This window comes from Trichoplusia ni, chromosome 17 (assembly GCF_003590095.1).
Source record: "Trichoplusia ni isolate ovarian cell line Hi5 chromosome 17, tn1, whole genome shotgun sequence".
Taxonomy (NCBI): Eukaryota; Metazoa; Arthropoda; class Insecta; order Lepidoptera; family Noctuidae; genus Trichoplusia; species Trichoplusia ni.
This window is the reverse complement of record NC_039494.1, coordinates 2,064,132-2,076,606: the sequence shown is the minus strand read 5'-3', so window position 1 is coordinate 2,076,606 and position 12,475 is coordinate 2,064,132.

The window sequence follows — 12,475 nt, the reverse complement described above, 5'->3', positions numbered from 1 at the left end:
GTTATTTTTGTTTCGTGTTTATTCTGTTCACAGTTCATGACGCAAATGTTAGCTAGTTTTTTTGTTTCAAGCTTCTAAAATAAGATGATCTTCCATATTCAGTTTTTTATTCGCTTGTTGTCTTTTGTTTTCTTTTCTTTTTTATTAAGGTTAAGGTCTGTTATATATATTTTTTTCTTCATTCTTGACAACGCTTTAAAAAAATCATTTTGATAATTGCAACCCCGTATTCAATCGTCGTACCTAAATTAACTTCCCTCTTAGTAATGATTTGTGCCATGACACAAAATAATAATGATATAGCATCTAAATAATTAAGGAAAAGGTTTATAGGTACCAACAATAGTGAATAAGTACATAGACAAATGTCAACAACGAAAAATCCTTTGTGGTTACGAGGTATTGTTATACAAATTCGGGCAATTCAGTAAAAAACCTTCGAAATAATCATTTATTTTCAGTATACCGACTTGTTTACATATTTTATTATGAGACTGGCATAAAACAGTGAAGTATATTTCTTTTGTTGTTTTCTTTCGAGCATTTTGCCGGTCTAACGATCACAGTCATAAATATAATATAGGTAAGGCGTTCTCCTTAAGATTTACTGCATTCCCTGTCATAAGCAGGAAGAATAAGGCAATTAGATACAAACTGAATGCAGGATTGTGTAATAATTCTTGTTTTCTGTATTTTTGGAACGCTTTTGCAAGGTGTGGTTGATAAGTAAATTTCGGTATTTTTAAGCACTTAAAAAAATAATGGAGAGAAAAGGAACGTTTCTTAATCCATTATTCACATTGTTGCCCATATCGAATGCATCTGAAACAATGCGATGTCAAGACAGGCTAAAATCAACCTAAATATCACTAAAGTGAAGTGAAGTATTAACAAAGTAAATATTATTCCATTAAGATAACTATCACCAAGACTCATTGGAGCAGCAAGACGATAAAACCGACAAAAATCTAAAGTTAAAAATGTTCGTCATTAGAACGATTCGTATCAATGGATCAGTAGCAAGGAGTCTGCAGTCGTAATAAGCGTCTGAACTCGATAGACATCATTAAAGAAAAAGAACCTGTGACTATTGCAAGCTCATAGAGCAAGATGCTGCTTTAGTGGGAGCGAGAAAGCACACATCACTGTGTATCGTGCCATCTCTCTTTCACTACAGCGGTTTTGTATTGAGAGTTTCAGTAAGCGTCTTGAAATATAATTCTTTTCTTCGATGAGCACGTCGAACAATCCTAACGACGATGAATGAGATACTCCTGATAATAAGCTGTATCCGCCATTGAATAGCATGTGCTTATTCCGCTTTGATAAAAATAATGGCTGAATGTAAATCAGGTTGTCGTGTGTTGTTCTGAAGAATACTCACCCCGTACCATCAACTCTCAAAGTGAGACTGTTGCAGTTGTTGAAGTGAGATGGCGCTCTACAATGTGTAATTCGCTTTCCCGCTCCCACGGCAAGCAAAGTTGTACTTTAAGAAGTGATGGTAAGGGCATAACGCCGCGACGGGAGTCGGATGTACAAAGCCTTATTTATTTACAAATATTTGTTTGCTCCGTGGGATCATTTCGAGAGCCTAAGAGCTGAGCCTCTAATTTTTTTGGCTTACACTTAGTAATGTTACTGTCTCTTTAAGTATATAACCTATAGAGTATCCACAGACTGTATGTATGTCTTCCATTGTCATAATATTCTATTAAACTCATCCGTAATCGGACTTAGTAATACACCGTGATTTTTTAGTCGTCTTACGAAAGCAGCCCAGTTCATGTATCCAATGACTAGAACACCTTCATGATAAAAAAATAGGTATTTATGAGATTTGAAAAAAAAAATACAATTTTTATTCAATATTATGATGCAATTCGTAGTTTTTTAGAAACACAGCTCTGTTGCGGGGGCGGTCCGAGCCTTGTAACAATGGTGAGGGGCGCGGGCGGCGGCATTTTTATCATTTTTAAGAGTATATTTCATATTTCTCTTGTTTAATTTTCTTCGTACTTATTATCTTAGTTAAAGATAAAAAAATAATAATCGCGCCTAGGGATATTTTACGTCGGATACATGAACTGGGCTGCTTTTGTAAGACGACTAAAAAATCACCGTGTATGTACTAAGTACTTAGTAAGAGAATCTAAGTAAGTGCCAGTAATACGTTCAAAATTAAAAATAAAAACATTTTACAACGTAATCTGTGTTGTTTAGCTTCAAAATCCTAGAATATTTCATGCACGTCTTTATATATTAAAACTAAAAGGTATTTTAATTCCATTCGACAGCAACGAACTACTCTAGAATTTCAGTGTAAAGTTTCCAGAATGTTCTTAGTGTCCATACAAGCTATTTAATGAATGAAGCTTGTTCTTTCGCACTCTGCGAGGAAGCATGTGAATTAAATTACAAGACACCTCACTACACGTGAACGAAGTATTTATAAGATTAGAGCTTGAGACGGGAAAGTCAAGACGAGGATGCGCTAAGTTATTAAGTCTAGTTATATGGTTAATAGAGTCTTACTTAGTCAAGAACTACTTAAAACAATATGGCGACATAATATTATCTTTGCATACTATACGTTATCCATAAACTATAAAAATCTGTCATATTTTTTTTTCTAAAATAAAAACTTGACATCACAAATTCACATAAAAAGAATTGACTAATCCAATATTTGCATAGCATAGCAATAAGTATGTTTTTATCAAACTTTTTATTCAGTAAAAGCTTTCATATTTCTATAACATTTACTTAACCAAACGTCTAACATAAACTCTAAAAAAACGAACAGAATTGTCTTTCAATAATAGCAACTGGCATTAAAAAATCATTTGTATCTATTTATTTAAATAGGTTTTCAAAAAAGGAACACACAATGGCCGCCGCTCCCGGTGTGGCGTCGCTCCGGACTTCTTGATTTACACCCTTGTTATTTGGTTTTCTTAATGGATTTTTGATACATATCTGTTTCACTTTATATTATGGGTAGCAGTAGCAGCTGGCTTTCTGCCTCGTTTATGATTAATATACGAATATTGCTTCGTTTAAATGCATGGAATGCTGGTGTGTAATTATAAAAGTATTGGACCTTTGTGGTGACTGTAAAGTTGAATTTAATTAAAGAACTGGCAAGTTTTTAAGTGTCTTATGAAGAGATTTTATTATGTAGCTAGTCGTAGTCTATTAAGGTGCTTGTTACCAATTTTGGGGTTTGACAATTATGTCCTTAATTATTACATTTAGTAAGTCTTTTAAACTATTTCTTAATAAATCATAATGACGTATCCACTGCAACGAAGCAGCGCGTTATTAAATTATTCAGGTCTTACACAATCTCCGCAGATCACAACGCAAATAAACATCTTGAAACTCGAAGTACATTAATCATCTCAGCACAGTAATAAATGACCCCATTAACACTAAAATTTAATTTTAATCACCCAATACTACTTAGAAACCCATTTACAAGTAATAAAACCGTGGCGTACTATGCATAAGAAATGAAAATACTCGTCAAAGTTTATTCCGTTAACATTTGCGCGGGCGAACCCTTTTATATGAGAAGTTCCCTCATAAATTAAATGTTGGAACACCTCGGCCACCTCGGGCCTTCAAAGTAAATACACAATGATTTAGGAAAGCCTAAATAAAACGAAGATGAGCTATACAAAGATTGGAGGCGTTGAACCTCCTTCGCTAAGTAGCGTAAACATTTCTTTGATCTTTTTATGTGCGAGTATGTACCGTATAAGTTTAGATAAAGACAAGCGTGGAATTTTCGCAGCAAAAAGGGTACACTATAAGTCAGCGTGGGTTTGGAATAACGTTGATGTATCTTTTTTCTTAGTTAGTTCAGTGCTGCCTTCTAAATATTTATTTATATCCACAGACAGATTTATTCTTAATATATTTTGTTCAATATAAATCAATACTATTGTAGTGTGAACTGAGTCTTTTTATTTCATTGTTACTTTGGGCCGTGAGCCAAACTCTACACCATGGCTTGAGCTGTCTCTTTATAAGAATAATATTAAATTGAAGTTTTCACTGATGATGCCCGTTTCCAACCAAATAACAAATACAAAATGAAATAATAAAACAAGGTTTAGTAGCAGTTGCTACGATCATAAGTTTAATGGGTGACTAATTTATACGCATTATATTTAACCTATTCGTACGGAACCTTTAGTCCACGAGGAAGTCTCGCAACGACCACTTTCTTTTTCTTAATCTGTAGTAATTAAATGTAAAAAATATCGATGCAAAATAGCATAAGTAAAATAAATGTTAATAAATAACACGACAGCATAAATCGCTACAAAACTTTCACATTTGTTTTGCTATTATTACACAATTAAAAGATAAAAATCAGCAATAAAATACTGTAATAAAAGTTATAATCAATCAGTAAAAACGCATAGTAATCTGTTTTTACGGCGCTCCAGCAGACCACAACTTTCTATTATTAATTGGTTATAACAAAACGCGACGCACAACATATTCCTTAGCCTATAAAAACTGCGAATTACTTTTTAAATTATTTTCTTAATGCACGCTATATTTTGCGTAGGCGAAGTCGCTAAACCGTCGTTAAAGCTCAGTTACGCTAATGACGGCGACGCAACCTGCTGTGGGGTGTGGTGACTATGTAAGTCACGGCAGACTGTGACAGCGTACCGCACTGCACTCAAACTATTCCTGCTAAAAGTATTCAACTCCTAACCAAGCGTAATGGTATTTTAGTTAAGAAATTCCGCTTGCAACTTCCTAGGAATTGCGTGTGTGACGTTAAATAGGATTAGAGCATCCAAAGTTTATGCATTCGTGCAATTAATTGATTTCACAGAGAGGCAGATACGTATTGTGTTGTCACGTAGAGAATTGAAATGTGGGTAATGGTAAATGGGTAGTGCTGTTTCATGGGTTTCAGAGTTTATGTTTGTAAATGAATGCCGATTTACTGCTTCTATCGGCCTGACAACTGACTGCCTGACTTAAACCGATTTAGTCCTTAGCACTTACTTTTGTAGTCCAGTGTTTTATTAGACACCCTCTCCAAATCGATCTCGATCTAGTTAAAAACTTATGTGACGTTATTAGCCCTTTTCGTATTTTTTTATTGATTTAGTAGAATAAAATACTTATCTAATATCCATTTTAATCTGAAGGACAAATTGCTTTCTTTAAGTGAAATTAAACATTGCTGGCCGATATATATTTTATTTAGAAAAGCAATCGGCTTCAAGAAACGATCTTTCTTTAAACTCAAAATTGCAAATTCTTATACTCAATTACATAATTATACATATTCTACATAATACGTCAGTAAAGTTTCAATCAATAGAACATCTTACATCTCTTAACTCGAGTGCCGTGTTCGGATCGTGAGTCCTGCGAGGGCTCGCGAACAAGGTGAGCTAATTACCTATTAATTAAAGCTCCAAGTGTGCACTTTGTTACGAGCTGAGGGAGTGAGCAAGTGAGCGAGATAGTCGGGGTAATGGACCATAAATACATCGGACTTTTTAAGGAGTTGCAGTTTGCCTGCGTATTCATGGATCTACCTAGGTATGTACCTATTTACCTGATAAGCCTGCAATTTATTTAGAGATGTGAATGTAAATAGAGATCAATATATATATTATATACATAATTAAAATTATTTTTAACTAGTAGTTATTGTTTTTTTGGCCTTTAAACCTTCTCTGGATTTCAAGACTTAAATTAGCCAAATCGGTTCAGCCGTTCTCGAGATTGACGAACAGCAGTTAGTATAGAAGATAGATAGTTAGATTTACAGGCTGAGTGTTTCGAAGTATTAACCTGAATTTAATCGACGTTTTCAGAGGTAAAATTATTGGTTTCGTAGAAAAAGATTAGCGTAAAAACCGGAGAGCGTTTGCCAAATGTATTTTGAAATCAGCTACCTATTTTACACCTAGTAGTGTGAAGGATTTTATTTATACGTAAAAGAAAAGTTGGCACTGCCCAAATGTTTATCTTGCTGAGTGTAAAACCGAGACCAAAATCCGCCGAAAAAAGGAATTTAAAGTTGTTAATGCACATTATATGGACGTTAACTTGGATTTTATGTGACCAGTGTTTAAAGAAATATTGTAGTTACATTTTGTTATAAGTAGTTTAAAATTCGTGCGATTGTTCTTTTTAGTGGCCAGTACCAATGACTTTAAAATATGGCAAGAAGGAAGCCGTCAAACAGGCAAACACATAATTGTGATGTCACTCAAATGAAGCGTCCAATATAAATCAGATTATTTTTTTCAATTCACGTTAATCGTCTCAAACATTGCCTGTCGTCGTAATTCTCTGATTTCGTTTTTTTTTGGTCTAACCTTTCAGTCTGTATTTTTTTTGATGTGGGCATCCATTGTGGGTCCGGTTGCAGTCCCCTCCCCGCGGCCGCCAGAGGTCGCTAGCGGTCAGCTCTGCAAACCAAACAGAATATAATGGCAAATGTACATTTTCAACAGCAAGCTTTATGGCTTCCTTTTGTTACAGAAAATATATTTTTAAATATATGAGCGCTTTTACAGAAATGCTTCTTAAATTTTATGTGTTCAGAAAACAACATCGTGAATGGTTTCTTAAAGACTTATTGCTTCGTAAATGTAAGATTTTAGTTATTCTGCTTTTTAGATTAAATTATGATCTCTATAAATGGAAAGAAAAAAAACGAAGTTTTTGTTAAGTTTGGTTACCAGTTTAGCTAGAATAATTTCGTTAAATTATTTAAATTTAAATTAATAAAGAGAAGGAAAAATTCATATGGACCGAAACTGCATTTTTGAAGTCAGCTTATGCATTATCTGCCATTTTGATACCCTTTGTCGAAAAGCCTCTAACAAAAAACCTGAAAAATCATTGAAATAAATCTTTTCCCATCCTTTCAAAGAGTGCAATACATACAATTAAGAAACAAGTCTAATTTAAAACATTCAGCTACTTTACAATTTGCAGCGGCGTGAAATTTAGTTAAAATTCCGGGACTAAACTTGAGCGAGCATTGGCGGGCACTTAATGAATGAACTTTCTTGTCTTTGCAATTCAAGTGTAGAAAACGGGCTGTGCACGAAATTTGTACCGCACCTTCACACCCAGACCCAGTAATACACGTACGCAGTTTATTTTGTATAATACGACCAATTATGAAAAGGTATATGTTATTATTTTCTGAATAATTGAATGAATGAATGAATTTCGATGTTTTATATATTTTAGAAGGAGGGTTTCACTTTCTTTTATAGCAACTTTTGTAAGGATGATTTATTATTAATACTGATTAATGATTAAACAATTTATTGTCTTTAAAAATTTATGGAAGACATAACAAGACGCCTTAAAGGAGATAAAACATACAGGACAAGTGCGAGAGTTGTACAAACCGGTTAAAGCAATACAAATGTATACAAAATTAGTCACCAACCAAATTCATGAATTTATGAACCATTGCCTAAGCTAGATGTAAAAAAATACATCTTCTGTAACTCTCTAGCTGTCTCGGTTTTCGAGATTCAGGACGGTGTCAGTCTGGCGGGCATAAGGACAACCACCGGGACCTTGGTATTAGGAATTTCAATAAAAATACGATTCCAATATGTGATATATTCTTACGTGATAACATGCCTTTCTAAATTCAAGTAATTCCTTTAAAAAGACTCCTTCTGTTTAATTATTGTTATTTCAGCTGTCCTTCTATGAATGTAGGACGTCGTATGAACGTTATGAGCACGTGGCGAACTAACTTACTAAATAAGTACAATGTACGGAGCTCTGGTGTGAAACGTCCGAGTGGATTGAGTTACGCTTCTTCAAATTAAGTAAATTGATGCAAGGATAGGTATTATTACAGTTAGCTATATACACTTAGTCTTCTTAATCTATGAAGTTTTTTTAAGTCATCATCATCAACCCATATACTTCCACTGTCAGACCTGGACCTCCCCAATTGTACGAAATCGAGATTTTTCTTCAGATGCTCGCATCCAGCTTCTGTCAGCCATCTTTTACGGTACACACCGTTTGCCGACTTCTTGTGTATTAAAAAAAATGTTGAGAAGGAAGTTTTATAAACCTGCATTGAAAATAGTACCTTCCTTAGTTATTATTTCAGACTCTCACAATTATTATGAACTCTATTATTAAAATTCTTCATCAACAAAATAAACAAGTAAAATTCGTTTCAGATCAGCCCTAAGAGTGACGCACGACACAAACATTTTGATATGGTTCTGTACATATTTGGAATTGCGAAGCCACCACAATTTCGTTCACGAAGATTTCGTTGAAATTCTATAATATTGAACGGGATGGCAGCAATCTCAGAGATATAGTGTAAACAATGTCCTTTCAAGTTTTCTACAAACATTTTCAACAATGTAAGTTTGGTTGCACGCAGTCGCGTTTTATGGACCAAACTGTAATAGTTCGCCGAGTTGATAATCTTTAGAATTGTTGTAAAAATTGATAGACGGAAATGTGGACTGTTAACCCAGTTTCACTTTAATGTACCTACTTGTAAAATTTATTATAAGAAATGCAATCGTGTTATATCAGTTTTTGCTGCATTATGGAGAAACTAAAGACAGTTAATTGGTCACCTGAAGAGAACATAGGATAACTTTTCATCCTAGTAAAACCTTTTTTATACAAATTTGTCATCGTGATATCCAGACCGTAGGCTTTTTAGAAAGAGCATTAACATACTCAATCTTGGTAACAGATGGTTGATGCAAGCTGCAAAAGATTATGAAGTTGGCATCCATCCTCTGTCGTTGCTTTCTGGAAACCGTCGGTCCACGGTCCTTAAACACGACCTTCACTGGCTAGAAGAAAAAAGATAGTAAATGTCACAAAAAATGTCATATTATTCGATTATTTATCAGGTTATGGTACCTGACTAGTTTCGGACTCAACCGGAGTCCTTCATCATGAGCTGACGAGGCGGTGGAGTTGCGAGTGACAAAGAATCCTATGCTATGCTACACCAAAGTTATTTAAATTAAGAAATAAACATCACAAAGTAAGTAACATAATATTCGTCGTAACTTAAACATTTATCTCATTAATGAGTACGAAACAGCTGATACGATTAGCACTAAGCAAGGGATGTGTAAGATCGCTTGTCACGCTGGGTATAAACTATCGACGCGTGACGTAGCGTGCATAGCGACATCGACACGAGATTAATTATACCAACCTCGTAGTGATCACTGACTGATATTACTTGTATAATTTATGAAGTATCTATGGCATGCTTCTATTTCTTACGCCAGGTAAGTTCTTCTGGTGAAGATGAGATGGTGAAATGCTTATAATAATGTATCTTGATAGGCTTTTTTGCTAATAGATAATGTCAAATTCTAATAAAATTGCTGTTCTTTTACAAAAATTGTATTACATTCTTTTTGCGTGTGATCCCGAAGTATGTTATTACTATGTATGTATGTACAACTACTTTTTGCTTCCTATAAAAAAGTGTATTCTGCGTGACAGAGAGAGAGTCGATAGAAAAGTTTCACCACAACGCATCTCAGTTTTTCCATAAATAATCTGATTCAATTATAACTATTATTGCTTATAAAATTTTTAGAAATGAGATAAATAAGACGGGTTTGTAAACGCAGTGTATATTAATTAACAATCATTTACTACTGCTAAGTAATTTCATCTTAAAGTTTAATTTATCTGTATGGCATAAGTTATGAAACCTTTTGCATTACATTAGAGTATAAAATCGCATAAACATAAGTATCAACAGCAAAACAAATTGAAAAAGTTTCCCATTATTTGGCACACCAATACTCACAACTTTTTATCGAGTTAAACATCTAAATCTCACACACGATAAGAATTTACGTTGGACGAGAAAAAAAAAACATGAAATATCTGTTTTCGATATATCTGAAAATAACGTATTTATGGTATCAATAAAGTTGTCAAGATAGTGCGAGGGTGACGTTAAATAAAAACGTGAAAATAATACGAAATGATCTCTCTGCGGCTTACAATGGGCTGAAGGGAACTTATCGACTTGCTTTTATTTATAATAAATCTTTCAGTCATTTAAGTTTATATGTATTTAGGTAAGATTATGACGTAACTGGTATTGTAGCACGTTTTCACTTATGGTTTTATACAACTATATATTTTTATTGAATTTGCGCCAGCGAACCTGGTTTGGCAAACGGTTACGTTGTTTATCAATATTTTATAACAATATTTTGATTTTATTCTTATTTCGTGTCTAATCGGAACACATCACTACAATATGGACTAATTCTGTAACAAACAAATATGTTTTAGTAGTTTTCGTAATGTTAGTCTAATTAATGACTGGACCTTAATCATCGAATCTCGTCACGTCTTAAAGTAATTATTATAATGCATGGCATCGCAGTACACCGCGTCGAGCAGCTTCTCTGTCATGTCATCTTATTTCTCTCCCATAATGTTACTTTAAGACGTTGTGTCATTAAGAACCCAAATCATAAATCGTACATTCAAATTAGCCTACGACTTTGCACTTATTGAAACTCAAAGTCGACATAGGGCAACCTTGAACCTTGTTTCGCTCAACCTTCACTGCTTTCCAAACCCTTTGTCTGTAAAGAAGTAACAGACGAACAAACTTCACAGCATAGCACGTTGTTCTTCAGTATTCAACGAGATAAAATAGAATACAATTATTAAAAGAACGTGCCATCTATGCATGACACAGTTTACAGGTCAACGCAAAAGGTAGGCCCCCAGATCAAAGAAACCAGCTAGTAGACTACATTTTTAATCCATTAGTCGCTGCACAGTTCGACTAAGCCCCAGCCTATTATAACACCGTGGTTAAAGTAAAACATAAACCATGTAGAGGTGTCGTCGACAAACTATTTGTTATGGTAACGATCTCGCTACGTAATTAAATTGGTCACAGCAGGCACCGATGAAGGCATAAATTGTTTTGTATCTGCGTCGATCTTAATTAATGGATCTAACTTAGTGAACGTAAATAATTTGAAAATAGGTTATATGGTTTATATAGGAAAAGTTTGCATGTGATGGCTTGGCTAAAAGTGCCTTAGTATGACATTGCATAGTTATAAGTAAGAGTGGAAAGATTTTACAAGTACTTAGTTGAGGTATTTTGGGTGTCTTGCACCACGTTACAATCAAAATGATCAAACACTTCAGCTAGCATATCGTTTTGATTTCGTGTCTAATCGAGACAAATTTAATGTCTAAAATATGGACAGATTTAGAAGTGAATAAACAAAACGTAATTTATTGTTTTTTTTACATACTTCTATGGTTTTAAAATCAGAACAGACTGTTATTAAATAAACACATGCTATTTAGAGGACATTTGGTTTCGTTATTTTAAATCATATCTAAGTTTCTTTTATGCCACAACGTTTTAAGTTCTTTTCGTTTATAGTAATATTTAATCCTGGTCCGTAGTACATATTCTGCGCGTGCTGCTGTAAGCTGTGGCCAGTCATAAAGTCGAGCATTTTTATTATTTCATCAAGAATTTAGAAAATAATAAAAAATATAACTGTGAATTTTAAAATGTGCTGGTTTTATGAAAGGTATGGTGATTTTTTTTACTGCATGATCCATACCATTTTGTTGATTAAACCCAGTAGATTTGACAGTAAATTCTTCACATTTTTTCCCTAAAAAATATATGTCTGTACTGCATTTAAAAATGACTCCAAATTAATGAATTTAGAAAAAGTAAGGAGATGAGGATTTTCAGAAGTTGTAAAACTAGTTGTTATAACTCTTGACAACCGATGAAGGTAAACATTACAAAACCTAGATTCGAATATTGGAATCTGTATGTCTGTCTGTATATGTCAGATCGAAAAAAAAAACAGCTTGGCGACTCTCAAATGTTTCTATCCATTACTTTTTATTTTTACAAATAGTATATCATAAAAGAACAAATCCCAGCTACAACAAAGAGTAAAAGACAAATGAGAAAACATCGTCGTCACAAGAAATAAATTAAATAATACGATCTTGAGACACTGGAAACACAAATGTTACTGGTTTTCGACGTACAAAGGATTATACAGCTTTCCTTTTTGTGCTAGAACCTCTTTCGTACATATTGAAATTTTAATATAGCATAGTCTATCAATGTAGGGGACTAATATTCCAAAGTGAAAGGAGGCAATAGAATACGCGTTAGTGCGATATTTTCCACCCGCCGCGCTCTGGGAGCTTACTATCATGTCTTAAAATACTTGTTCGGGTGAGAAAGGGAGACAGTGCTCTAGATGATGTAGAGCGGCATCTCGTTTCCACAATTGCTACAGTCTTATTTTAAGCGGTGCTGGTATGCAGTCAGTAAAGCCAGGGTGAGAGCTAAACGAGTGCATTTCACGTAAAATAAAATTCACCCAATATTCTTCATGAAAGTATTAAGGAACCCTTCTTTTGG